The sequence below is a fragment of the Podarcis liolepis genome (assembly GCF_965112155.1).
Source record: "Podarcis liolepis genome assembly, chromosome: 10".
NCBI classification, from domain to species: Eukaryota; Metazoa; Chordata; class Lepidosauria; order Squamata; family Lacertidae; genus Podarcis; species Podarcis liolepis.
In genome coordinates, this window is record NC_139562.1 from 51,782,362 (window position 1) to 51,808,542 (window position 26,181).

Sequence of the window (26,181 nt, forward strand, 5' to 3'; positions counted from 1 at the left end):
GAAGGAAGAGCAGCAGTTCCTGCTTTTAGATTCAACTCATTTAAAAGGCTAATGTGCTGGCAGATCCAGTAAGGAAGAAAAAAGTAGACTGCAACAAAAAAGCATATTTCTCTATTGTGCTTATTCTTTCACTTCTAAACCTTTAATACCCAGTTGACAATAGCGCATCTTGCAAGTTAAAATTATGAAATGTGTTCTGCTTGCTATATTGTGAGAAAGCACCATGATCATATCACTTCATTATCAATTCACACCCGCGATTAGCATGCTGATTTTATTATTGTCCTTCACTACTGAGAATAGAAGAATCCTGTATAATTGCTATCTCTCAGGCAGCTAACCACTGCAGATTTCCTAAAGCCTGTGGCATTTTATTGTATAGGTAGGCCAAAATACAACAGAAGCTTCAACATGCATGAACTCAGCTACATTGAATTGTGGTCATAATGTGCGGGAGTTTTTAACCTATGGATGTTAATTATATATTATGAACTGCACTGTAAAAGCATAGGTGAAGTGAAAAACTCCAAACCAAAATCCCCACACATAATAAACTGAAACTGGAAGGGACCAAAAAGACAGCAAGTTCAAACCTGTGCAGGATGGTGGGTCTCACCCAGTCACCAGTCTACCATAGCTGGATGTATGTAATTCAAACTATACTGTGCAACAAGGCAGCCCACCTCCTAGATGAGTACGGTTGGTAGCTATGAGGGGGTCCCATGGCTCTGAAATTATTTTCCATTATGTCAAATTACTGCATATGCAGGCATTTCAGAAGGCCCAGATTCCCCTCCCCCAGTTGACCTTCCATATGTGATATTTATGATGGTCTAACGGAATTCTGTTCTCTCCAGCTTTATAAAATGTGTGTTGTGTTTTTGAGTTATGCAATAGTTTCAAGTTTTCACATTTTGTACTACTGCTCTTATTATATATATAATATATAATACATATTTATTTATTTTTATATATATATATATATATATATATATATATATATATATATATATATAAATTATATTATATATATTAACTCAAGGATATGAAGGCAGCCAAACCTCAGTCACAAACTTCAGGAAATATTGCTACATCACCCAAATTCATGTCTGTATTCTGCTGTTCCACCAAGGGACACAAGACAGTTCAAACCATCCTGAACAAGAACATATCAAGGGTGGGGGATATCTCAGGCATTCCAGGACTCTCTGTTTGGCCCTGAAAGTCTCCCCAGGCCAGACTCCTCACTGGCTCAGTTCTGTATCCCAGCAACTTTTGCCTGACTGGAATGTGTCATGGAACTCTGATGGTGCTTCTCACTCGTCTGGATGGAAGATGGGGTGGTGTGATTCGGTGTAGAAACCAGCCCACTGCACAAAGGCACATTTAATGTTTGCTGTTCATCTGCTTTGGCCCTGCCTCATGCACCATTGGCATGTGACCCCTGGAAGGCTGAGACAAAGGGAATGTGGCTCTCTGAATGAAAAAGCTTCCCCACCGCTTCACCTGCCCTCAAGGTCTGCTTTGCGTCCATTTTCTGCCTGAAGCATGGAAGGTGGGCACAACAAACGGGGCCTTTTCTATGGCTGTGCTGAGACAATGGAGCACAAAGAAATCTACTCCACCTCACTGGGCCGCAGTATGCACCAGACACATAGCCATCAGTTTCACACCCATGCACATAATGTCACATTATGACTGAGGACACATTGATTAGTTTTCCCACACGAACTTGAAATAAATACATTATTGCTTCCACAACAAGCTCAATTAAAGTTTTTTCCAGCAGTTCAGTTCCTTGGCTCTCATTTTGGTCTTTCACTTGAACTGCTGCATTTTTCTCCTACTACAACTCAGGATTGGGAGAACAACAGTATGTGGACACATAGGTTTTAAATTTGAAGGCAATGTAGAAATAATTAAGAAGCCACCTTGATATAGTTATCTTCAACTGGGTCATGGCCATGAGAAGGATCCTGGCTTACATATCAAAAAAGGTGCTTGTCCTGAAGCCCCTGGCCTACCTGGCAGCAAGTCAGCATATCAAGTCTCCAGTCCAGGATCAATCCACATGTCCAAAATCAAAGCATTGTCCCACAGAGATGCTGGCGTATCCTTGGAAACACCAAGCTGAGGTCCAGCAACATGGGCAGTTGAGCAATCACAGCACCTCAACTCTGCTCCCCTTCTGCACTTTGCCTGCTAATTGCAGCACCTGGGCTTGATGAGGCAGGTGACCCTCACCTGTTCTGAGCCTACTCCAGCTCAGGAATCACACACCTCCTCCCTGAGCTAGCGAGACCCACCTGGCCAGCTCATAGCTGTCAATGTTTCCCTTTTTTAAAAGGGAAATCCCCTTATTCCGAATAGGATTCCTCACAAGAAAAGGGAAAAGCTGACAGCTATGTTCCAGCTAGGGAGCTGGGCTGTGGGCCCTTGCCTGCCTCAGCCTCCTAGAGGCCACTCCCACTTCTCCCTATGACTCATAGCCTGCCATGATCATGAAGACAGGGGTCCCTCTGGCTCTGGTGATAGGTCCTACTGCTCTGGGTCCTGTGCACTGACCCCCATCCCCTCAATCACAACTTCCTACACCCACCTCTCCTCCCCCATCCCCAGTTTGCCCCGGTGTGTCCAAGTCCCAGCTACACCTCTCGCTGGGATTCTCTTCCTCCTCCCCATTGTCCTGCCAGTTCATGACAGTGCTTCTTTATCTGATATAACAACTACTATAGTCTACCACAACATCCTGGGGGGAGTATCTGCATTCTGTTCTCCAGAAACTATGGTATGATCGGTGCCAATGGGAAGAGGACAAATCATAAAGCAGCATTTTTATACATTTATAATTAAGAACTGAAAGTGTCAGGAAGCTGAGGCATTGATCTCCACAGATGCAGCTTTGATTCTATTGAAGTCAATAGCAAAAGTCCCATTGATTTTAATTAAGCAAGATCGCAGTCCACGTCATCACAGTGATCAAGGACCGTTACTTTGATGCTTAACAGCATGCAAACATACATGGTGCATACTAAAAGGTTTGGATTATAAACTCTGGAAGATGTTTTGCAAGATGTATTGATATTAAGACTTACTACATATACTGTGATGCATCTTTCTGGCTGCAATCCTGCACATGTTTACATGATGCCCCCTCAATGAGATTTATTTTTATGTAGATATGCACAGGACCATGATGTAAGAGAACACTTTTTAAAATAACAAATATGAATGGAAATAATATGCCCCTGTTTGCTAGTTAAATAAGGAATTACTGTTTAAAGACAGAGCCAAAAAAATGTGTAAGTCTGGGGAATTTAAATTCTAAGAAGCATTAACAATTTTAAATAACAATGCATCCCTGTATTAATAATCTATTCAAATTGTTTGGAATTTTATACTTTGGATGCAGGTAAAATCTGGATGACAGGAAAGAGAAAATTGACATTTAACTGCATTTTAAGGGAAACAGCACATTGTTTACACACCAGGAAAGTGTAGTCTGGAACACTCCGTTTTTAACTGAAGCAGAAAACACTATGGATAATTCAGCTTCTTTGTATGTTAGTTTTTGGCAAGAAGCATCTGTAGACATTTCTAGATAAAGAACGTCACAGGTGCTTAGTTCCATGATTTCTTTACGGTTCTAATTAAAGTCATTAATGGAATGTTGGTATTGTCGAGCCTGACACTTCGTCTGAGGCAAAGAACAGGGAGATCATAGTATACAACATCTGGTTCCAATTTCCAGCCAACTGTCTAAACATTTGGAGCAGCTGCAAATATACACACATTCAGATTTCCTCCCTCACATTCTATAATCCGGATTGAAACGTAAACTGAAGAGGACAGAAGTGGAAACAGAAAGCCTCCTCTTTCTTGCTGTTCCTTAGGGCTGACAAGGACTACCACTGTACCCAAGCACTGAAGACCTTAGGTTTGCTATTGTGTGTGTTTGTGTGTGTTATATTCTAGTTTCCTACAAGCATCAATTTGTAAATGTCCCCATGAGGTCCCCAGAAGCAGGCCAGGGACATTGCCGCTGTGACTAAATTAGCCACACCGTGGTACAGCTTCAATAAATGCTTTTTTTGGCAAAATTATTTCATCTATTCAGTTGAAAACACATTCCTCTATTGCTGGCACATACAAAATATTGAGGCAGTACACAATGGAATATATAAATACGGTAAAGCTTGAAATACCATAAAAACAATGCAAAATAACCATTAAAAGTACTGTTTACCTGCATTCAGAGCATCAATCCACGTTTCAGGTAAGCAGCAGCTCTGGGCTCACCTTCAATCTGATTAAGTGGAAGGTGAAGAGTTTCCTACTGGCAAGTCCTGCCATGTTCTCTGCATGTCCAGTGAAAGAGCCTATCAGCACAGACCCTCTTCCACAGAATCAGGAACCCAGGTTGCAGCTACAGGCCTACACACCCATTTCATAACTTCTGTTGACTGCACAAAGGCTTGGGGGTGCCATCTCACTCTGACCTTTCATGTCCAGTGAACATGTGCTTTGAAGGTGAGAACAGACTTAGCTCAGCAGCAGCAGCAGCCCCTCACTGTGGGGAGGAATCCTAGAATTGTCCAGTTGGAAGGGTCCCAAGGGTCATCTAGCCCAACCCTCCTGCAATGCAGAAATCTTAGCTAAAGCATCCATGAGAGATGGCCATCCACAACTGTGCTACCTCAGAAGATGGTAGCATCATACGATCCATCTAACACAGTGGGCTCTAGCCCACAAAACTGTGTGCCACAATATAATGGTTAGGGTTAGATGTGCCACAGAACTATTAGCAGATATCATTTAGTTCTCATGAGCTGTATCATCATCAAGTCCCTTCCCCTCTCACTTGCATAGTTTTCAGAGCCTGTCAGACTTCCCATGAACTTCTACGTTTTTGGTCCACACTCTGTACAATATTGTTTTTGAGGATGATGCCCTTTATCAATGGACCTGGGAGTAAGCCCTACTGAGCTCAGTGGGACGCCTTTCTGAATAGACATATATAGTATATTTATAAGCAGCTGTAGTAATCTAGGTAAAAGGTAAAGGACCCATGGATGGTTAAGTCCAGTCAAAGGCAACTATGGGGTTGTGGCCCTCATCTCGCTTTCAGACCGAGGGAGCCAGCATTTGTCCATGGACAGCTTTCCGGGTCATGTGGCTAGCATGACTAAACCACATCTGGCGCAACGGGACACCGTGACGGAAACCAGAGCGCACGGAAACACCGTTTACCTTCCCAGTGTGGTGTAGTGGTTAAGAGCGGTAGTCTCGTAATCTGGGGAACCGGGTTCGCGTCTCCGCTCCTCCACATGCAGCTGCTGGGTGACCTTGGGCCAGTCACACTTCTGTGAAGTCTCTCAGCCCCACTCACCTCACAGAGTGTTTGTTGTGGGGGAGGAAGGGAAAGGAGATTGTTAGCCGCTTTGAGACTCCTGAAGGGGAGTGAAAGGCGGGATATCAAATCCAAACTCTTCTTCTTCTTCTTCTTCTTCTTCCCATCACAGCAGCACCTATTTATCTACTTGCACTGGTGTGCTTTCAAACTGCTTATTGTGCAGGAAGGCTCCCTCTTTGTAGGTCCATAGAGTTCTGCGTCCTTTCTTTACATATGGATGGGAGCAGTGCTGAAAACAGTAGCCATTTTACAGCCACTGAAAATTGGGCTGTTATGTTTACAGTTGCCCTTCTGCCTGGAAAGACCCAGAGGATAAGCCAGAACTTATTTTATTCAATGGCCTTCGGGTGATAAAATCTGGATCTCCGCCCCTGCCCCCAGAAGACTAGTCAAAAGCATTTCCCTTTCAAAATTCACCTTCACAGTAGTCTTTTTAAAAAAGAAAACCCACCCTAAAGACACACACTGTTCCTTGGCAAAGGTTAAAAACAGAACTCCATTGACAGTGCAGCAAAAGAGCATATATGAACAACTTTGGAGTGCTTGTTACAAAATTCTTCACTTAAATCCTCTCCTATAATTTTCTGTCAAAATCATCCCACTAGCAGTAGTAACTATAAGGATTCGTGAATCTTTTTTTTTTCCTCTCCTCCTGACCTTTATCCTGTCAAATCAGACCTATATTTGCTGAACATCCTTTGAATTTGTGCACTTCTGACCTGGGAACTTAAGAGAAATACGGAACACTTTGCAGTCAGAAATGCTGCTTAACCTAGGAGGGTTTTTACACTTTTTAGACTTAACGACTATTTGCTACTCTATTCCACCTTCAAGAAGCAGCACCTTGAAAGAAATCATTTGGGCACAATCCAATACTGATCATTATTAAGGAGTAACTTAGCCTCTGTCTGTCTCTCTTTTCATTTTAAAAAGACAAACTCTTCGTGAAGCTGAACTTTGTTCTGAGACCCAGCAGCATTAACATCACTTTCTTTTACCTCCTCCCTCACTTCCCCTAAGTCAATAATTATATATATATATATATATATATATATATATATATATATATATATATATATTATTAACAAAAACTCTGCAAAGCAGTAAAACACATCAAAACGGAGATCTTTAAAGAAACCAGTTTTATCAGCTACAAAGGGGAAGAAGGCATTCTCTTCCTAAATACCACCTCTGCATCCCATAACCTCTCAGTATTGAGTGAATTGATCGCTCATTAAGCCGGGTGACTTCTCGCTCTATCAGCATGGTTTTATAGTTTAATGTTAGTATATCAACCAAGTGTTCTTCTGACATTAATTCACAAAGGAAACTTCGGAAGCATTGCTTTGAAGACAATTTCCCCTCACCTTTTTAATACATGCGGAGGACCCAATCCTGCTTTCATTAAGATCAATGGCACACTTCCTATTGACTTTTGTGAGAGCATCGTGGCAGTGTTCACACTGAGCTTTTTATTTCGTGCCATTGCTGTGGGGAAATTCTATTGAACAAAGGCAGCGCTTTTCCATTTATGTATTATAAAATGTCTAATTGAGACTACATATGATATGATCTAGTACCAGGTCTAAGATCGGTGTCAGAAGCCCTGATCTCAGGCACACTACTAAGTGTGGCCCAGGGACAGGGCACCATCAGAAGTGGCTCCACAGTTGTGGAATCGCATCCCTGCAAAACTCATCTGTGCTTCTACTCTGCAGTCATTCGTTTGCTCCTTTCTGTGTTAAGAGCAGGGTGTGTGTGTGTTTTTAAGGAGGAATTTGGGGGGGGGGAATCAGTTCCCTGACCTTTTTTAAATTAAATAATTCAATTTTTTTTACTGGTGTGGGGGAGGGGGTGGAACAGATATACAATGGTATCTCGGGTTAAGTACTTAATTCATTCCGGAGGTCCGTTCTTAACCTGAAGCACCACGTTAGCTAATGGGGCCTCCTGCTGCCGCCGCGCCACAGCCACATGATTTCTGTTCTCATCCTGAAGCAAAGTTCTTAACCCGAGGCAATATTTCTGGGTTAGCAGTGTCTGTAACCTGAAGCATCTGTAACCTGAAGCGTCTGTAACCCGAGGTACCACTGTATAGTGGTACCTCAGGTTACATACGCTTCAGGTTACAGACTCCGCTAATCCAGAAATGGTGCTTCAGGTTAAGAACTTTGCTTCAGGATAAGAACAGAAATAGTGCTCCGGCGGCGTGGCGGCCCCAGGAGGCCCCATTAGCTAAAGTGGTGCTTCAGGTTAAGAACAGTTTCAGGTTAAGAACAGACCTCCGGAACGAATTAAGTACTTAACCCGAGGTACCACTGTACACCCAATGCCTGAGCCAAAATCCACCTATATCTTTAATCAAGAAAGTTGTGCCCATTTCTAATCCAGATCATTGTCTGCTTGAGTTTATTAACCACATCTTACATTTAGCCACTGCAGGTGGTGAGTTCCCCTGCCTTTTCTTTTCAGAAAAAAAGCACTGGTTAACAGCACTATGTATGTAGCTGCAGGGGTCAGCAGAGGTGTTCAAACCCTTTACATGTCAATCACCCAATGTTTCAGCTGAGCTCTGGCTTATGCTGGTGTGTTTCTGGCTGAGCCAAGATGAGGGATTTCAGCTGGTGTACTCCAAACTCTGCTCAACCTTGGTGGTTCTTGGGTTTGGAATGCTCCCTACCTACCAGGGAGTAGTAGATGGGGGGGGGGGGAGTGCAGGGTCTCCAGTGTAGGAACTCTGTTCGACCGAGCTGAGATAGCTCTCCTCCTCCGTACTTCGGAATCTCCTCTGACAGTGATTAATGACCTAAGCCTTTGATGAGGCTCCAGGCATGTTACCATTATGCAGAGTATACAGACAGCAGCAGAAGAGCAATAAATATATGCTACATAGCTAGGATTTATTTCTATCTACGCAGGACAGAAAGAATATACATCTGCTCTCTGTGAAATCAGAGAACCAACTGGACAAAGAAACAGGAAACCAGTAATATCAACATCCATCTCCCATGAGACTTCCAACTGTCTGGAATGTAAACAGTCTTGTGACTCCAAAAACTGCACAGTGGCACAAACAGAAATCCAACATCCAGTTTGCCATCTTTGCTTTAAACAGAAGCTCGACACTTAAAAAATAAAAAATTCAACCAAGCCTTTTCTTACTTTTATTTTTCTAGCTCCCTGTATTGACTTTACCTGATGTTTTTTAAATATGCTATTTTTTGGTCAGTTGTTTTTAACCTTTCTATTGTAAGTTTCTTTGTAAAGGCTTTCCCTAAAAGGCAAGGTAGAAAGTTATTAAATAAACGAATAAGGAATACTGGAAAGAAAGAAAGAAAGAAAGAAAGAAAGAAAGAAAGAAAGAAAGAAAGAAAGAAAGAAAGAAAGAAAGTTCCCCAGAATCTCTTATACCTGAGCCTCTGAAAAAGGAGGAAAGCAGAAATCCCCCCCCCCACACACACACTTTTTGGTGGTGTCAAGAAGGGGGAGAGATTGGCACAAAGAGATAAAACAGTATCAGCCTGTCAGCTCAGTCTTTCTTCCCTTTCCCTCAAGCTCTACTATGAATTCAGACAAAAGGGATGGTATTTCTGCAAAACAAAACAAAACTGCAAAGCAGAACAAAAAAACCCGGAGCAAGTACCCCCTCCTTCTCTGGGTAGTAGGTCCAGTCTTGCTCTTTTTAGGGTCTCCTTTGCAATGAGGTGGATGTGGGGGTGAGAGGGTGCACTAAGTTGGCATTTAAAAAATAAATAAATAATTTCATCCATTTTCTGGGCAAGTCCATCAAAAGCAGCGTACAATTCAAAAACCCACAATGGGTGAACAATAAATAGTCAATAATGTAGCCCATATAATAATGTAGCACATTGCAAGTAATAATAATGTAGCACATTGCAAGTAATAATAATGTAGCACATTGCAAGTAATAATAATGTAGCACATTGCAAGTAATAATAATGTAGCACATTGCAAGTAATAATAATGTAGCACATTGCAAGTAATAATAATGTAGCACATTGCAGTGTGCCCCAGAATGGCTGGGGAAACCCAGTCAGATGGGCAGGGCACAAATAAATGGTTGTTGTTGTTGTTGCTGCTGTTATTATTATGCTGTTGTTATTATGCTGCTGTTGTTGTTGCTGCTGCTGCTGTTATTATTATCCTAATATGGACACGACTAGGGTATGACTTAAAAAGGCAAGGTCAGACTTCTCCAGATAACACTGCAGTTGTGATACCAGCAAAACCAGGCATGGGCAAACTTGGCCCTCCAGATGTTTTGAGACTACAATTCTCATCAACCCTGACCACTGGTCCTGTGATGGGAATTGTAGTCCCAAAACATCTAGAGGGCCAAGTTTGCCTAGGCCTGAGCAAAACTGATAAATGGTAAATGGCATTTCCAGCAGTTCATGCTACCTGGGCTTTCCCAATCAACAGCAAACCTAGGAGCACTTCTATAACTGGTGATCTCTCAGCCCACTATACCTCTGTTTTGCTTGAATTATATTTCATCCCAGAAATGCCTCCAGGTATTGGTTCAGAGGTTCAACATTCTCCCGGGACCACAAGGTGGAAACAATTATGCTCCGTAATGGATCAGGAGCCCATAATGCCAACTAATGTTCCCATCACCTGGTTACACAGGAGCATAGAAAGCTTCCTTACACCCAGTCAGACCGTAGGTTCATCTAGCTCCATAGGACTCTCATGGGTACTGGAGGGATCCCTCTCTCCCTCAGCCCAACCCTGGAGATGCTGAGAATTGCACCTGAAATCTTTTGCATGCTGAGCTCATGACTCTATCAGTGAGCCACCACGGCCCTTTCCTGCACTCCAATATTTCCCAGTGACAAACCAGAAAAGGAATACTAGGATCAAAGAAAGCTTAATGAAAAAATCAACACAGTGTGAGGCAGCTGTGAAAGGCAAAGTCCATGTTCGGCCTCATTAAGAACAGGGTCTAAAACAAAACTGCCAATATTATAATTTCTTTGTACAACTCTATGGGGCTGCATAAATCTTGTGACTTGAAATACTTTGCACAGTTTGGTTCGCTGCCTCTCAGGAAGTATATTGTAGAGCAGCAAAAGATACGGAAAATGGCCACCGGATTGATTAGGGGTCTGGAGCAACTGCCCTGTGATGAAAGGTTTACAAAATTTGGGTGTTTCTTGTTTAAAAGAAAGATGGTGGGCCTGGTGCAGATAGTTTCTCTTTTCTCTCATAATAATAGAACCCAGGTTCATCCCATGAGGCTGAATAGTGAAAGGTTTTCCACGCAGCACATAGTTAAACTATGGTATTTGCAACCACAAGATGTGATGATGGTCACCAAATTGGAGGGCTTTAAGAGGTGACCAGACAAATTCATGGGCTGATAGTCATGATGGTTATATAGTCATGATGGTTATATATACTACTTCCAGGGCCAGAGACAGCACACATCTGAATACTAGTCACTGGGGAACAACAGTGAGAACTGAACTGTGCTGTTATATAGCCACCTTGTGGGTTTTCTAGAAGCTTCACAAGGTCATCTGGCCACTGCTGAAAACAGGATATGCATTTTCACTCATCTGGCAAGGCTCTTCTTATGCTCATTAATACTAGGTCTTCTAGGTCATGCTTCTATTTGTTGTCCCACAAGGTTTCTAACAGATGGTTTTGTAAATGTGAAAATGGTGCTAATGATACTAATATTAAAAATCATTTCAGAGACTTTTATCTATGAGGTAAGTATCATGATATAAAGAACACATTAAGCTGTCTTCACACCTCGCTTCAGCAAGCTGTGCTTAAACCTATGTGTTAAGAGGCCTTGACTAATCAAAGTGCAGTGGTACCTCAGGTTAAGTACTTAATTCATTCCAGAGGTCCGTTCTTAACCTGAAACTGTTCTTAACCTGAAGCAGCACTTTAGCTAATGGGGCCTCCTGCTGCTGCCACGCCGCCGGAGCACGATTTCTGTTCTCATCCTGAAGCAAAGTTCTTAACCTGAAGCACTATTTCTGGGTTAGCAGAGTCTGTATCCTGAAGCGTATGTAACCTGAAGCATATGTAACCTGAGGTACCACTGTTATTGAGCCAACCAAATCACAATCAAGGTGGAGCAGCATGGAATCTTCATGAACTCTTGAGTCGCTGGAGACATTAGTGCAACCTTAGCCAACCTGGTGCACCCCATATATTTTGGATATCACCCTTGACCACTGACCATGCTGCATGGGACCAATAAAAGCTGTAGTCCAAAACTCATGAAGGGCCCCCGGTTTAGGAAAGCTGCATTACTGAAGCTGGCATTTCTGTGTAAATAAGTGGTGACGAGTGCTCATCTAAGCAAGCGAGCGATGTAACTTGCGAGAATGGGACTCATATGAGGTTGCAGTAGGTTCTTACACGATCAAAAATCATGCAGCAACTTGGCCAAGGGGATAAAGAGGCCAGTGCCCTAAAAATGGCTACCAGGACTACAATGATTGAGACTAACCAATATCACACTCTTGGCAGAAAGAACTTAGGTGCTGTTTTAGAGGCTATTTCTATAGCAACACCCTTTTTAGCTTTACACAGCAAATTGCAGTGAGAGTTAATGCTGCACCTTCCATTAACTCCTAGCTCCTGGTTTCTGTTCTCGTTGAAACAGGAAATGTACAGCTCTCTTAAGAAGCATCAAAACTGTAAAAACATCTGTGCGTTGGAAGTCACAAGGCCCACAGCTACGTTAGTGAAAATAACAAAATTATGGGATGGGATAGAGAAGGTGGATAGAATTGTTTCACTTCCTTACGGTGCTAGAGCTTTTGGCTACCCAATGATATTGATTAGTAGCAGATCCAAGGCACCGCGAGAAAGGACACCCAACACTTCAAACTTAATCCACAACATTTGTTGCCATGAGACGTGAAGGCAGCCACTAGCTTACATAGTTCAGACCACAGATAGGGAATTGATGGCTCTCCAGCCGTTGCTGAAGTCCAGAATATCAGTCAGGAGTTTCTCCCAACTGAAGCATATGCACTACCACTGCGCTTTGGTCCTTCATATGTCATATGCTAGAAGTATACTTACTTGATGATATTGGTCTGATGCGAAGCAAAAACAAATAAAGGGTGTTTGAATGTCTTAAGTTAATTCCTTCCATTTTTCCCAAAAAATTGTCACACCTGGGGTCAGTATATGTTTAAAAATGTTTAGCAATAAAGCTCTCTCTCTCTCTCTCTCCACCCCCCTCTCTCTGTGTGTGTTTTTAACTGTTTGGGGGAGGAGTGTTTGTGATAGGGTTGTGTCTACTGACCCTCCTCCCGACCGCCATGAGATCAGCAGAGTAGATCCTGTGGGATCTTTGCCAGTGAGAACCCCACATAAAAAGTTCCTAGTCATGAATACACACTACACAGAGGTTCATACCGCCTACTAAATGTGCTGAGGTTGTGGGGAGAGGGAGCAGGCACACTTTCACTTCCTGTATTACTCACCAGCTAACTAACGAAATATATAATATACATAATATGTGGTATAAGCCATATTGATGCAATCCAAAGAATATGTGAAGGCCAATACTGGTGAGGGGACATGCACACCTGCCATCAGGTACATCTAACCCACCCCCACTTTCCTATATTGAATGGTTTGCTTTTTCAGAGACGGTGCTGTGTTTACTCAAATAACGAATTCTTGCTTGCCACATGCTTTGCGGAAAATGCTTTCACCAGCAATTAAATTGCCCTCCCTTACAGCCACTGCTAATGACTCATCACATGCTTTCTATTAATTTTTCAAGTGAGAGCTTCTCAATTTCTGACATTCATTCAGGGACTATATATACGCCTTACATTTAATTTGCTATGTTCATTTTATGGTGGTAATGAAAGCATTTTGACTGATGTGCGCAAGCAATTTCCTTTTCCCTTTTCGGACAAACTTACATAGTGTTCATTTGTGTTATTCCTAGGTTTAAATCTCAATTAAAGCATTCAACTGAGTAAAAAGTAGTGTAGTGCTTGCATGATTATTTACTACATACTTCCTCTAAAAAGGAGAAAATTCAGATACAATTGTGATAATTTTGTCTGCTGATCTAGATGGCTCCAGTTCTACTGAAGTTTGCATTTGAATGCCACAAGAACTAGCATAGTAAAAATGTTTTCCTGGAAGTACATTACCCTTTTAATATCTCTGATCTGTTGTTTTACATGTAAGCAGGCCCAGTATCAGCACAGAACATACACATTCAAATGCTGGAGTCCAGAAACGCCCCACTGTTGATTCAGGGTGAGCCTCGGCTGACAAAGAGACTGGCCCTAGTTGTACCATTAGTACAGTCATACCACAGCCAATAAATCCTCCACATTTGAATTCTCTCTCTCTCTCTCTCTCTCTCTCTCTCTCACACACACACACACACACACACACACACACACACACATACACAAAAGAAACCCATAAAAAGGGCAGCAAAAACCCAAGCGCCATGTGACCACTGTCACCTGGGGAAACTGGGCCTGGAATCAGTGGGACACGGCACTTTTGGTCACTGAAAGGAACATCTCCCCTGCTCCCACGGTTGCTGATGTTTGCAGGAACTGACCGTATCTCCTTTTGCTCCCTTATAGTCCCAACTGCATCTTCTTCCTCCCTTAGTTTGGTCCCTTTGACCAACTGCACCGAAATGGTGCTGCTTGACTTACTACATTCTCAAGCTGAGGCTGGAGTGTGGCCTCAGCTCTCCTCCCGCAATGGATTGTATTAGCAATGGTTTCTAGAGAGGGCCCAGGGGCTGGGAGATGACTATAATAATTTGTCCAACTTTACTGCAGCACTCCTTGCACAGGTGTGATGGATTGCCCAAAGTACAAGTTTATTTGGGGCATGTTTATATCCCCCCTCCCCACCCCTGCACTACAAACGTTTTACTGAAGGAGCACCTCTCTTAAAAAGTGCTGCTGTCATTGCAAGGCTTTCTAACATTTACTTTTATGATTTCCGGTACACATGATTTACTGCATGTGCTGTGCTACAAACAGTGCAGTTTCTTAAATGATCTGCTGCCTGGTGGCTCAAAAAAGAAGCCAGGTTGTTGTTTTTTAGCTTACTCAGAAATGGAGGTTCCCGGCAGTACAGTGGTACCTCGGGTTACAGACGCTTCAGGTTACAGATGCTTCAGGTTACAGACTCTGCTAACCCAGAAATAGTACCTCGGGTTAAGAACTTTGCTTCAGGATGAGAACAGAAATCGTGCGGTGGTGGCGCGGCAGCAGTGGCAGGCCCCATTGTTGGGTCTCTGGACCGTAATAAAGATTGATTGATTGATTGATTGATTGATTGCATCAGATGCAGGCTCCAAGACTTCACCAACTTCCCCTCCCCATTTACGTACCAGGGAAAACTCACAAGCTAATACACCATTTTGGTTGGTTTAATAATAAAGGTTAAGAACGGACCTCCAGAACGAATTAAGTTCTTAACCTGAGGTACCACTGTATTTGAAATCCTAAACTCCGATGAATGACCAATATACAAATGATACATTTAAAATGTGTGCATGAGTTGGAGTGAGGAAATGGTCTGAGGTTCCATTGTGGGTTTTTTTGGCATTAGCATTCTGCAGTATTGCAGCAGCCTAAGAGAAAACGGAAGTTGAGAATGACAGCAAAGGGAGAGAAAATGAGACCACCAAGAGTAGGATATGGGAGGGGTGCAGGGAATACTGAACTGTTATCTGTATAACTGTAGTTGTATAATCTGTCGTTGTACAGTTATGACTGTATAATCTGTAATTGTCACTGACTGGCAGCACCCGCATTATAATATTATGCGGACATATCAACAATAAAGGTGAACAAATTCAATAAGCACTGAGATACGGATAACATTTGTATTCAGACGAAAGACAGGTAGTGAGACAAATATAATTTTGTTTGCGTATCTTGATTTTAACCGGTGTCTTGGGCTACTCCTAGTTGTCTTCCGCAAGCATGCAGTTCACAGCAACATCTGGGTGACAACAGGTTTGCGAATGCAATTTAAGGAGCTAGGAAACAAATCCCTGCAGATCAGACTTCACTTGTGCTGTCCAATCTGTCTGCCTTTTACATACATGCACACTTCTCAGTGAGGGACGTGCCTCATTATTTACAGAAAAGCAGAGCGGGAACACCAGAAGATGGAAAAAGGATAACTTTAGATATGCAACATACACATACATCTAACAAAGGCCATTAGGATGATGCAAATGGTCAAAACAGTCATGCTTAACACACCTTATTCCTAGCTAAGCGTGCATTAATCTGTAACGCTATAATATATACCTGAAAGTAAATCCCATTGAACTCAATTGGTCTTCTCAGTTAGGCATAGTATTGCACTGCGGTACTTGTTTTTGCTTTATTAAAAAGCACTACTGGTTTTATAGGAAAAACAGTCCCCTAGCACATTTCTTAGATAATTTTTATGGTATTAAAGGTTAATAGACACGTGAATTGAGCCACAGTTATAGTTGCCATGGGAACTGTAATTCTAAATTTTATTACTTATGTACATAATTTGTTAAATATAATGATCTATTAACATATTTTTTATAGAATGTACTGTTTTCCTCCATCTGCTGGAGTGCATGGATGGGCTTCTTTTTAACATTTGGACTACAAATAATAATTATTATTAAAAGGAATGGGCTCCTGGTCACCTCTGCACAGAGCCCATTTATTTAGTGTATTTGTTGACTTGTATATAATGCAAAATGTATAAAGGGGGAAGGGACTAGATTAACAGCAAAATAAGGTAAGACAGCAACTGTTCCAGTGCTACAATGTGAAGTATTTTAGGTACCACAAAACCATCTCATGTAAACTCAACTGAAGGATGTAACATGCTTCTTGTACAGATCAGATAAGCATCAATGTAGAAATTACATTCTGTGTTGTGCAGCGGGAGTGCAAAATGTTTTGTGCAAATAAGGAAGGAACTGAAATTGAGGATTCCACATAACAGAGAGGTTGCAGTACACTTACAATGGATTAAGCATCTGAAAAAGGTTTTTTTTTAAAAAAAAAGGTAAAGGAGCCCTGGATGGTTAAGCCCATTCAAAGGTGACTATGGGTTTGCAGCACTCATCTCGCTTTTCAGGTCGAGGGAGCCGGCGTTTGTCCACAGACAGCTTTCCAGGTCATGTGGCCAGCATGACTAAACAGCTCCTGGTGCAACAGAACACCATGACGGAAGCCGGAACGCACAGAAACACTGTTTCTTTTCTGTCGCAACAGTACCTATTTATCTACTTGCACTGGTGTGCTTTCAAACTGCTAGGTTGGCAGGAGCTGGGACAGAGCAATGGTTGAGATGTTTAGCACGGGCTTTTCTGCTCACGCCTGTTAATCTGAGCAAATACAGTGGTACCTCAGGTTACATACGCTTCAGGTTACATACGTTTCAGGTTACAGACTCCGCGAACCCAGAAATAGTGCTTCAGGTTAAGAACTTTGCTTCAGGATGAGAACAGAAATCGTGCTCCGGCGGCGCAGCAGCAGCAGGAGGCCCCATTAGCTAAAGTGGTGCTTCAGGTTAAGAACAGTTTCAGGTTAAGTACAGACCTCCGGAACAAATTAAGTACTTAACCTGAGTTACCACTGTACTGCATTCTTAGGTTTAAGTCAATATATTTTATAAGCATCTTTTTCTCTCTGAAGTTTTACAAATGTGGGGGAGAAATAACTTTTAAGTCACAAAAGAGATACTGTAACTACAGAAAACTTAAACCAAACATTGTTGGTGTACCACTGAAGAGAAATGTGAGCAACACTATTCCAGCTCTGAACAAAACTGAAAGAACAGCAAAAAACACACATTTTGGCAGGAGTCCAGAAAATGCAGACAAAGAGATCCAAATTAGGACCATTATTAGAATTCCTAACCAACAAAAATTGTTTTATAATTTACAAGATGAAAAGCAGCTCTTGTGGATCATTTAGCAAACTGAATAAAGGGAGCCCATTACCACTAATATGCCTTGCGACACTAGAAGATGGCTGCCAAGTCTGACATTTTCAACAGCTTTTTTTAAAGAGAGCTGTGGCATTTGTTGCTGCCTAAAAATGCTTCATCTAGTTTGTATCATTTTATAATGCCATAAATCTTTATTTGTGGGACACGGGTGGCACTGTGAGTGACTTGCTGATCGTAAGGTCGGCGGTTCAAATCCCCGCAGCGAGGTGAGCTCCCGTCGTTCAGTCCCACCTCCTGCCCACATAGCAGTTCGAAAACACCCCTAAGTGCAAGTAGATAAATAGGTACCGCTTTCTAGCGGGAAGGTAAACGGCGTTTCCGTGTGCAGCACTGGTGCTGGCTCACCAGTGCAGCTTCGTCATGCTGGCCACGTGACCCGGAAGTGTCTTCGGATGGCGCCGGCTCCCGGCCTCTTGAGTGAGTTGAGCGCACAACCCTAGAGTCGGTCACGACTGGCCCGTACGGGCAGGGGTACCTTTACCTTTTACCTTTAAATCTTTATTTAAATAACTGCTCCAATGTGAAGGAACAATATATTAATTATTATTAAAATCAGATTAAAGATCCTATGAAGATGGATCAGCTTCAAGGTTTATTAGATTCAGTTAAGCCATATAATAACCATTATAGGATGTGTCAGATAAAAACAATCAATGAGCCACAAGTTTATTCTATTTTCATGTAATAGTTACTTGGAATGATGCACAGCTAGTTCTCTCCCATTTCCTGGTACGTGTACTCCTAGGACCAACTAGATGAGATGCAACAGGAGATACTTTAAATAATCTAAACCAGAAATCTATCTGGGTTTGGGGGGTGGGCACTTGACTTGGCTCATAAATAAGTGCAGCCATTCCACACCCTTCCTTCTCTCCAAAACCAACTTTCAAGAAGCAGCAATAAGGTGTCTCTCTTTAGGCCTTCATTCTGCCTGAAGACCTGACCAATCAAAGTACCAAGATGGATGATAATACGCAGTTTCTCACAGCCTCGGGAGTCTTCATAAGACCCAGAAGCCCAAACTACATTACCAATATATCTTAAAAGCTCAAGGAGTTGGATAGTACAAGGATGGAAGAATGAGGAAATCCCAACGAAAGAACGGTGGCAAGAAAAACTGATGACTTATGCAGAATTGGCTGAATTGACATACAAACTGAGGGACAAGGACAACTGTGACTTTAAGGAAGAATGAGAGCTTTTCACAAATTATTTAAAAAGAAAACAAAATGAACTGGACTCCTTGGCAGGGTTTGAATAAACATACACAAATTTATTGGTTGATAATATGATTGATAGATAATGGAAGTATATGTACACGTTTATAACATGCAGATAATAATATGTGCTGAGAAATCAGAGAGAGGAGCTGAGGGAAGTCTCTGGGGGAGGGGGGCGGGTTTGAGGGGGTGGAGGAAAGGGGAGAAATAATGAATATGATATGTTTTGAAATTTTGTTATGCTGAAATCGTTAATAATTTTTTATATATTTTTTTAAAAGCTCAAGTAGCAGTGCCAGTCTCAAGCAGAGAAATCCAGCATAACATCTGCCGGGATAGATTATGCTGGTGTATTCACCCCAATTCCAAACTCTGTTCAGGAGCAGGGATACTGCTGGCTGAGAGGGAATGAGTCTGGCAGAGAGACGACAAGCCTTAAAAACAGTGTGACTTCCACCACCCTTTGTCTGGGAAATCCCAGTAACTTTTCCCCACCCAAGCCCCCTACCAGAATGCCCTGACGCAGCCAGGACAGATGACTAACACTGGCACGCATATGTCTGAAATGAGGGCCTGGCTCCGCTGGGTCAGCCAGAGATACATCTATTTCAAACTCAACTCATCCTGGCATATATTAGTTTGGGATTGCTTCCTTTCTGTGCCAACAGTGCTATGTAGGTTTCAATGTTGGTGTCTAAACGTGTTACATGTGGATTTCAGCGACAATTAGCAACAGGTTAGCAAGGTTAGCAACAGACAGGCCCTTTCTCCCGGCTATAAAGGGACTCCTGCTGCAGGGAAGCCTCGGACCATCGGCTGGGTGAGGACTGCAGGGCCTGCTCCCTTCCAGGGCCTTTTCCAACTGGCCCAGGGGGCGTGGCCCAGGCCCTTTCTCCCGGCTATAAAGGGACTCCTGCTGCAGGGAAGCCTCGGACCATCGGCTGGGTGAGGACTGCAGGGCCTGCTCCCTTCCAGGGCCTTTTCCAACTGGCCCAGGGGGCGTGGCCCAGGCCCTTTCTCCCGGCTATAAAGGGACTCCTGCTGCAGGGAAGCCTCGGACCATCGGCTGGGTGAGGACTGCAGGGCCTGCTCCCTTCCAGGGCCTTTTCCAACTGGCCCAGGGGGCGTGGCCCAGGCCCTTTCTCCCGGCTATAAAGGGACTCCTGCTGCAGGGAAGCCTCGGACCATCGGCTGGGTGAGGACTGCAGGGCCTGCTCCCTTCCAGGGCCTTTTCCAACTGGCCCAGGGGGCGTGGCCCAGGCCCTTTCTCCCGGCTATAAAGGGACTCCTGCTGCAGGGAAGCCTCGGACCATCGGCTGGGTGAGGACTGCAGGGCCTGCTCCCTTCCAGGGCCTTCTCCAACTGGCCCAGGGGGCGTGGCCCAGGCCCTTATTTGGAACAAACTTTTGGGGAAGCTGGGAAGTGTTCTGCAATTGCTTCCCTGTTCCAATGTGTTTTAAAATGTCCTCAAGCAGTCGGTGGCAATTTAAATTTGTATTTCTTTCTTTCCTTTTTTCTCTTGCTGGGGGTGGGTGGGTGTAATGGATATTTGGTTGGGGATTAATTTTAGTGTAATTGTTCTGTTTTTGTTTTCTGTTGTTTTATTGGTTCTGTATAGTTTGTGTTTTGTTTTTAAGGGGTGGGATCAGGGCTGCCTGGGAGTGAGGCCCCAGCCAACACGATGGCTGGGACAAGTTCCACAGGGGGGGAAGCACTGGGACATCCGATCTCGGTGATCATGGGCAGGAGGCGGAGTTACGCTAAGACCAGACCATGTCATTACCGAGGAGGCAGGTTTAGTCGTTGTTTGAAGACTATCCCTGCCTCCGGGTCTGGCCTTGACCAGATGGATACTGGAATCAACAGGGGAAACCCACATAACCTGAAGGTGTTGCTGTGTAATGCCAGGTCAATGGTGAATAAAACCACTGCCATCCACGACCTGATTGTGGATGGAGGATTTGACCTGGCTTGTGTGACAGAGACCTGGTTGAATGAGACAGATGGGCCCGTCCTTGCTGCCGCTTGCCCACCAGGTTTCTCTTACGCACAGCAACCCAGGTCATGTGGGCGGGGAGGGGGGGTTGCAGTGATTTTTAGGAAGTCATTAGTCTGCACCAGGCGTCCTACTGGGAAGACCCAGTTTTCTGAGTGCATGTTCTGGAAGTTGGGCAATAGGGGCAGTACAGGATTCCTTTTGGTGTACCGACCTCCCCGCTGCACCAAGGATTCCCTGTCCGAGCTGCTTCAGGTCGTGGCGGATGTTCTCCTGGAGACACCTAGTTTGGTTGTCCTAGGGGATTTTAACATCCACGCCGACACGACCTTACAAGGGGCCGCTCGGGACTTCGTGGAAAGCATGGCCTCCATGGGGCTGTCCCTGAATAAGTTGGGCCCAACTCATAGTCATGGACATGCCTTAGACCTGGTATTCACCTCTAGCGACGTGGGTGATCTGACACTAAGTAAAAATGAAACCAAAGAAGTGCCATGGTCAGATCACTTCCTGGTGCAACTGGACTTCTCCGCGACCCTTCCCCTCTGCAGGGAGGTGGGACCAATTCGGATAGTCCGCCCCCGCCACTTAATGGATCCAAATGGTTTCCAGAGAGTGGTAGGGGATGCTTTATCCCATGTTGATGGCCTTTCAGCTGATTCCCTGGTGGCCCGCTGGAATGCGGAGTTAACCAGGGCTATCGACTGTCTGGCTCCGAAGCGCCCTCTCCGATTGCATGGAGCCCGGACAGCCCCGTGGTTTTCTTCGGAGCTGAGGGCGATGAAACAATCGCTGAGACGGCTAGAGCGTCGGTGGCAGAAAACTCACTCCGAATCTGACCGGACACAGGTTAGAGCTCAACGTCGAGCCTACCAAGTGGCGATAGCGACGGCGAAGAAGACTTTCTTCACCGCCTCTATTGCATCTGCAGAAAATAGTAGCAGGAGACTCTTTCAGGTGGTCCGCAATTTAACGGAACCACCTTTACCATCGGGGCCTTGTAAAGACCCCAAGATCTCCTGCAACGATTTTGCAAAGTTTTTTGCAGATAAAATCACTCATATTCGGAAGGAGCTAGACACCACCGTGGGAGCAGGGCTGGGGCGGGAGAGTGCTAGAGCCCTGTCTGGTCAAGTTGCATGGAATCAATTTCAATCCGTTACCCCCGAGGATGTGGACAGGCTGCTTGGACGAGTGAAACCAACCACCTGTCTCCTTGATCCTTGCCCATCCTGGCTTATAAAAGCTAGCCAGGAAGGGCTGGGCGATGGGCTCTGCGGGGTGGTGAATGCTTCCCTCTGTGAGGGAACATTCCCAGATCCGCTGAAAGAGGCGGTCATTAAACCGCTTCTTAAAAAACCATCTTTAGACCCGGCCAGTATGGCCAACTATCGCCCAGTCTCAAATCTTCCATTCTTGGGCAAGGTGATTGAGCGTGTGGTTGCTGAACAACTCCAGGCACGCCTGGAGGATGCGGACCATTTGGATCCCTTCCAATCAGGGTTCAGGCCTCATCATGGGACTGAAACTGCCTTGGTCGCACTGGTTGATGATCTCCGGCGAGCTAGGGACAAAGGTGAGAGTTGTTTCCTAGTTCTGCTGGATCTCTCAGCGGCCTTTGATACAATCGACCATAACATCCTTCTGGACCGTCTAGAGGGGTTGGGAGCTGGGGGCACTGTTATACAGTGGTTTCGCTCCTTTCTCCTGGGCCGTGTTCAGAAAGTGGTGGTGGGGGATGAGTGTTCAGACCCTTGGGCCCTCACTTGTGGGGTGCCTCAGGGTTCCGTCCTCTCCCCCATGCTTTTTAACATCTATATGAAGCCGCTGGGAGAGATCATCAGGGGGTTTGGACTGGGTGTCCATCGATATGCAGATGATACCCAGCTCTACCTTTCTTTCAAATCAGAACCAGTGAAGGCGGTGAAGGTCCTGTGTGAGTGCCTGGAGGCGGTTGGAGGATGGATGGCGGCTAATGGATTGAAGTTGAATCCTGACAAGACAGAAGTACTGTTTTTGGGGGACAGGGGGCGGGCTGGTGTGGAGGACTCCCTGGTCCTGAATGGGGTAACTGTGCCCCTGAAGGACCAGGTGCGTAGCCTGGGAGTCATTTTGGACTCACAGCTGTCCATGGAGGCACAGGTCAATTCTGTATCCAGGGCAGCTGTCTACCAACTCCACCTGGTACGCAGGCTGAGACCCTACCTGCCCGCTGACTGTCTGGCCAGAGTGGTGCATGCTCTAGTTATCTCCCGCTTGGACTACTGCAATGCGCTCTACGTGGGGCTACCTTTGAAGGTGACTCGGAAACTACAACTAATCCAGAATGCGGCAGCTAGACTGGTGACTGGGGGCGGCCGCCGAGACCACATAACACCGGTCTTGAAAGACCTACATTGGCTCCCAGTACGTTTCCGAGCACAATTCAAAGTGTTGGTGTTGACCTTTAAAGCCCTAAACGGCTTCGGCCCAGTATACCTGAAGGAGCGTCTCCACCCCCATCGTTCTGCCCGGACACTGAGGTCCAGCGCCGAGGGCCTTCTGGCGGTTCCCTCATTGCGAGAAGCGAAGCTACAGGGAACCAGGCAGAGGGCCTTTTCGGTGGTGGCGCCCGCCCTGTGGAATGCCCTCCCATCGGATGTCAAGGTGATGGACAACTACCTGACATTCAGAAAACATCTTAAGGCGGCCCTATTCAGGGAAGCTTTTAATGTATGATATTTTAGTGTTTCTTGGTTTCTGTGGAAGCCGCCCAGAGTGGCTGGGGAAACCCAGCCAGATGGGCGGGGTACAAATAATAAATTATTATTATTATTATTATTATTATTTGAGGAACACTGAAAACGATTTCACAATATGCTGAAGACTGGGATGAATGCAATCAGAACTAGTCACTCCAACCAAGCGAATCTCCCCTACTCTTTTCTCATTCCCAACCGTTACCTGACTAAATCCCCACTTGTCAACTGTCATTCCATGATCCCATCGGCTCCCCCCCCCCCATTCCATATGCCAAGTGATCTTCCCTTTCTTCCCTCTAAACCGAATCCTCAAACATGGTTCTTTACAGCAATTTCCCCTTGTGTATAATCTCTACCCCCGCTGCAATATTGATATTGGAAAGTTAGTTTTGTGGGAAAAGAAAGAGGACACAGTCTTGAAAGACGAAGGGAGGCTAGTGGAACTAGAATAATTTGTCTGTTTAGATTCTCTCAGTTTCTCATTTATTCAGTCTTTATATAGGGCAATGGGGGAGGGTTTCTGCCAAAATAGTTGGAAATCCATTCTAACATATTGTTTATATAGAAAATCTTGCATGGTTGCGCACAGAACTACTTGTAAAATATGTGGTAAGGAAATTTTACCATCAAGAAAGATGCATTAGTGGGCAGTAGGTATAAAAAGGTTGACTACCCCTGATTTAAACAAACAACATGGTAGGAAAATTTCACACGGCATCTCAACCTGACTATCCACATTCATATATTGTTCCAGACTCAATTCAAGGGTTTGGTTCCAATCTATAAAATCATAAACTTAGGGGTCACACTTTTGAGTTCAGCTTCTTCCTTGAGGTCCCAGCATGATGTCTATGGTACAATGGCGTCCTGTGGTGTCCTCCAACTGTCCAAGCCTAATAGCAAGAGCCCATGAGGAATCATCAGTACACAATGCACTTGGAAAAGTCATTTTCTCCAGGCTGTGATCCTGAGTATCTTCAAAAGCATTACAGGATCATTTTATCGTGCAAGTAATTTGTAGCTGGCCGAAATGAACAGTGACTCTTTTGGGTTTGATGACTCAAAGTTTGCATCCAATTGTAACCACCATTTGGTAAGAGTCAACACACTTGCAAACCGAGAGATACTTGAGTAGATTAGTCTGAATACCCATAAAATCTAGGACAGACTCAGTAACCTTCAAGGTTCAGTTGTTACCATGAATACTAAGTTGGTGAACCAGGAGAGATACCATGATGAAGCCCAAACCAATTTAGGTCCTTTAGAGGACAATTCATTACAGTTTAGTGACTTTTATGTGACTTTCCCCTTGCAAACATGCTTATCCTTTCCAGCAAGAACTGAAATGGATAATTGGAAGGTGGCTCTCAAGCAGCAAATTTTGTAAATGGAAGTACTAAAGTCACCTATGAACAAGGTTTAACTCAAGTAGTACACTGAATACTGGCAATATACAAAAAAAGCAAGAGATGGTGAGAAAAGAATAAAGGAAAGAGAGATGGAGTTATTAAATGCAAGAACTGTGGAACTTAAAATGTAGTTACAGTTACTGGAGGAAAACCTTAAAACTGTGGAGTGGCAATGTTAATACTTTCATTAGAGACAACGTTCAGCCGCTATGCAAAAGATAGTATTGCCAAATTAACTGATGGTCCATTCAGTTGTGAAGGGATATAATCCTGAAGTAATAGTCTGAAGGTGGTGTTTGTGTGTTCTGCTTCATCGTGTCCAGGCAAGTTTTTGATTTTTCTACACTAAAGTGTCTTATTAGACAAAGAAAAGATAACAGAAGAAGTAGCAAAAAGCCAGAAGCTGTAATCACACTGCGTTCTCAGCTGTGACATAACTTTGCATTGAATGGAGTGGGGGCATATGCTGAAACTATAGAAATTTCCCACCAATAAAGCTCCACCTCAAATTAGAATGCACTTTATTTACAAGAATTGATGCAAACAATGAGAATACATATATTTGGGCCAGGCCTACCTTTGGCAGAGTGTGGCAGCTGCCTCAGGCAGCAGATCTGGGGTGTCATGAAGGGCAGCTAATCATTCCTGGATTAAGTAGTATGGGAATGGTTTGCTGCTGTGGCTGGACGCATAGTGACCTGTGCCACCTGGTGCCGCTACCCCCCTGCAGCCATGGAGGACACAGTGTGGTGGCACCATGTCCTGCAGGCTGGCTCATTCCGACTTGGAGAAGGCATCATCCAGCGAGGCAGAGCCAAGTGATCCATAAAGGTTGCGGGGAGAGACCAAAGCAGGGTGCTCACATTTTGTGCCCATTTTATTAACTCTGGCAAGAATGCTCCTTCTATGTCTTGAGGAGAAAAGATTGGGACGGGGTGTAGAGAAATCCAGAAAGCCACAACAGAACAAATACCTTGCAATAGCTTTGCAATACAATTTGCAAATGTTCTAAAAATGAGAGGTGGAACCTTTTACTGGGCATTCGCCCCCGCCTCTCTCTCTCTCATACACACACACACTTTTTCACACACTCATTTTCACATAACTTTTACATCCATTTCATCAATGTGACTCATATCCTGAAAATGAAAGAAAGAAGACAGAGCAAAATGCATACAAACATAGATTATAAGCCAGGGAGAACCAAAGCTCTCTCCGCCACCTCCTTCCCCTAGCTACATATGTCCAAAACATTGAAGTAAAAATCACTGTAGCATAAAAGACAAGCTGTTGAATGATAGTGATGAAATGGAAGACGCATAAAAGACCTGAAATCTCTTCTTTGTCCTCTGCAGACATTCTTGCAGTAGTATACAGTAATTCTAATTTGTTCTGT

At 44.1% G+C, this 26,181-nt stretch overlaps 1 protein-coding gene across 2 annotated transcripts in view; it reads right to left on the reverse strand.

Annotated features, from left to right (window-relative positions):
* The window catches only part of IMMP2L (inner mitochondrial membrane peptidase subunit 2), a 456,338-nt gene that overhangs the window by 122,166 nt on the left and 307,991 nt on the right, over positions 1–26,181 (reverse strand). The window lies entirely within an intron of this gene.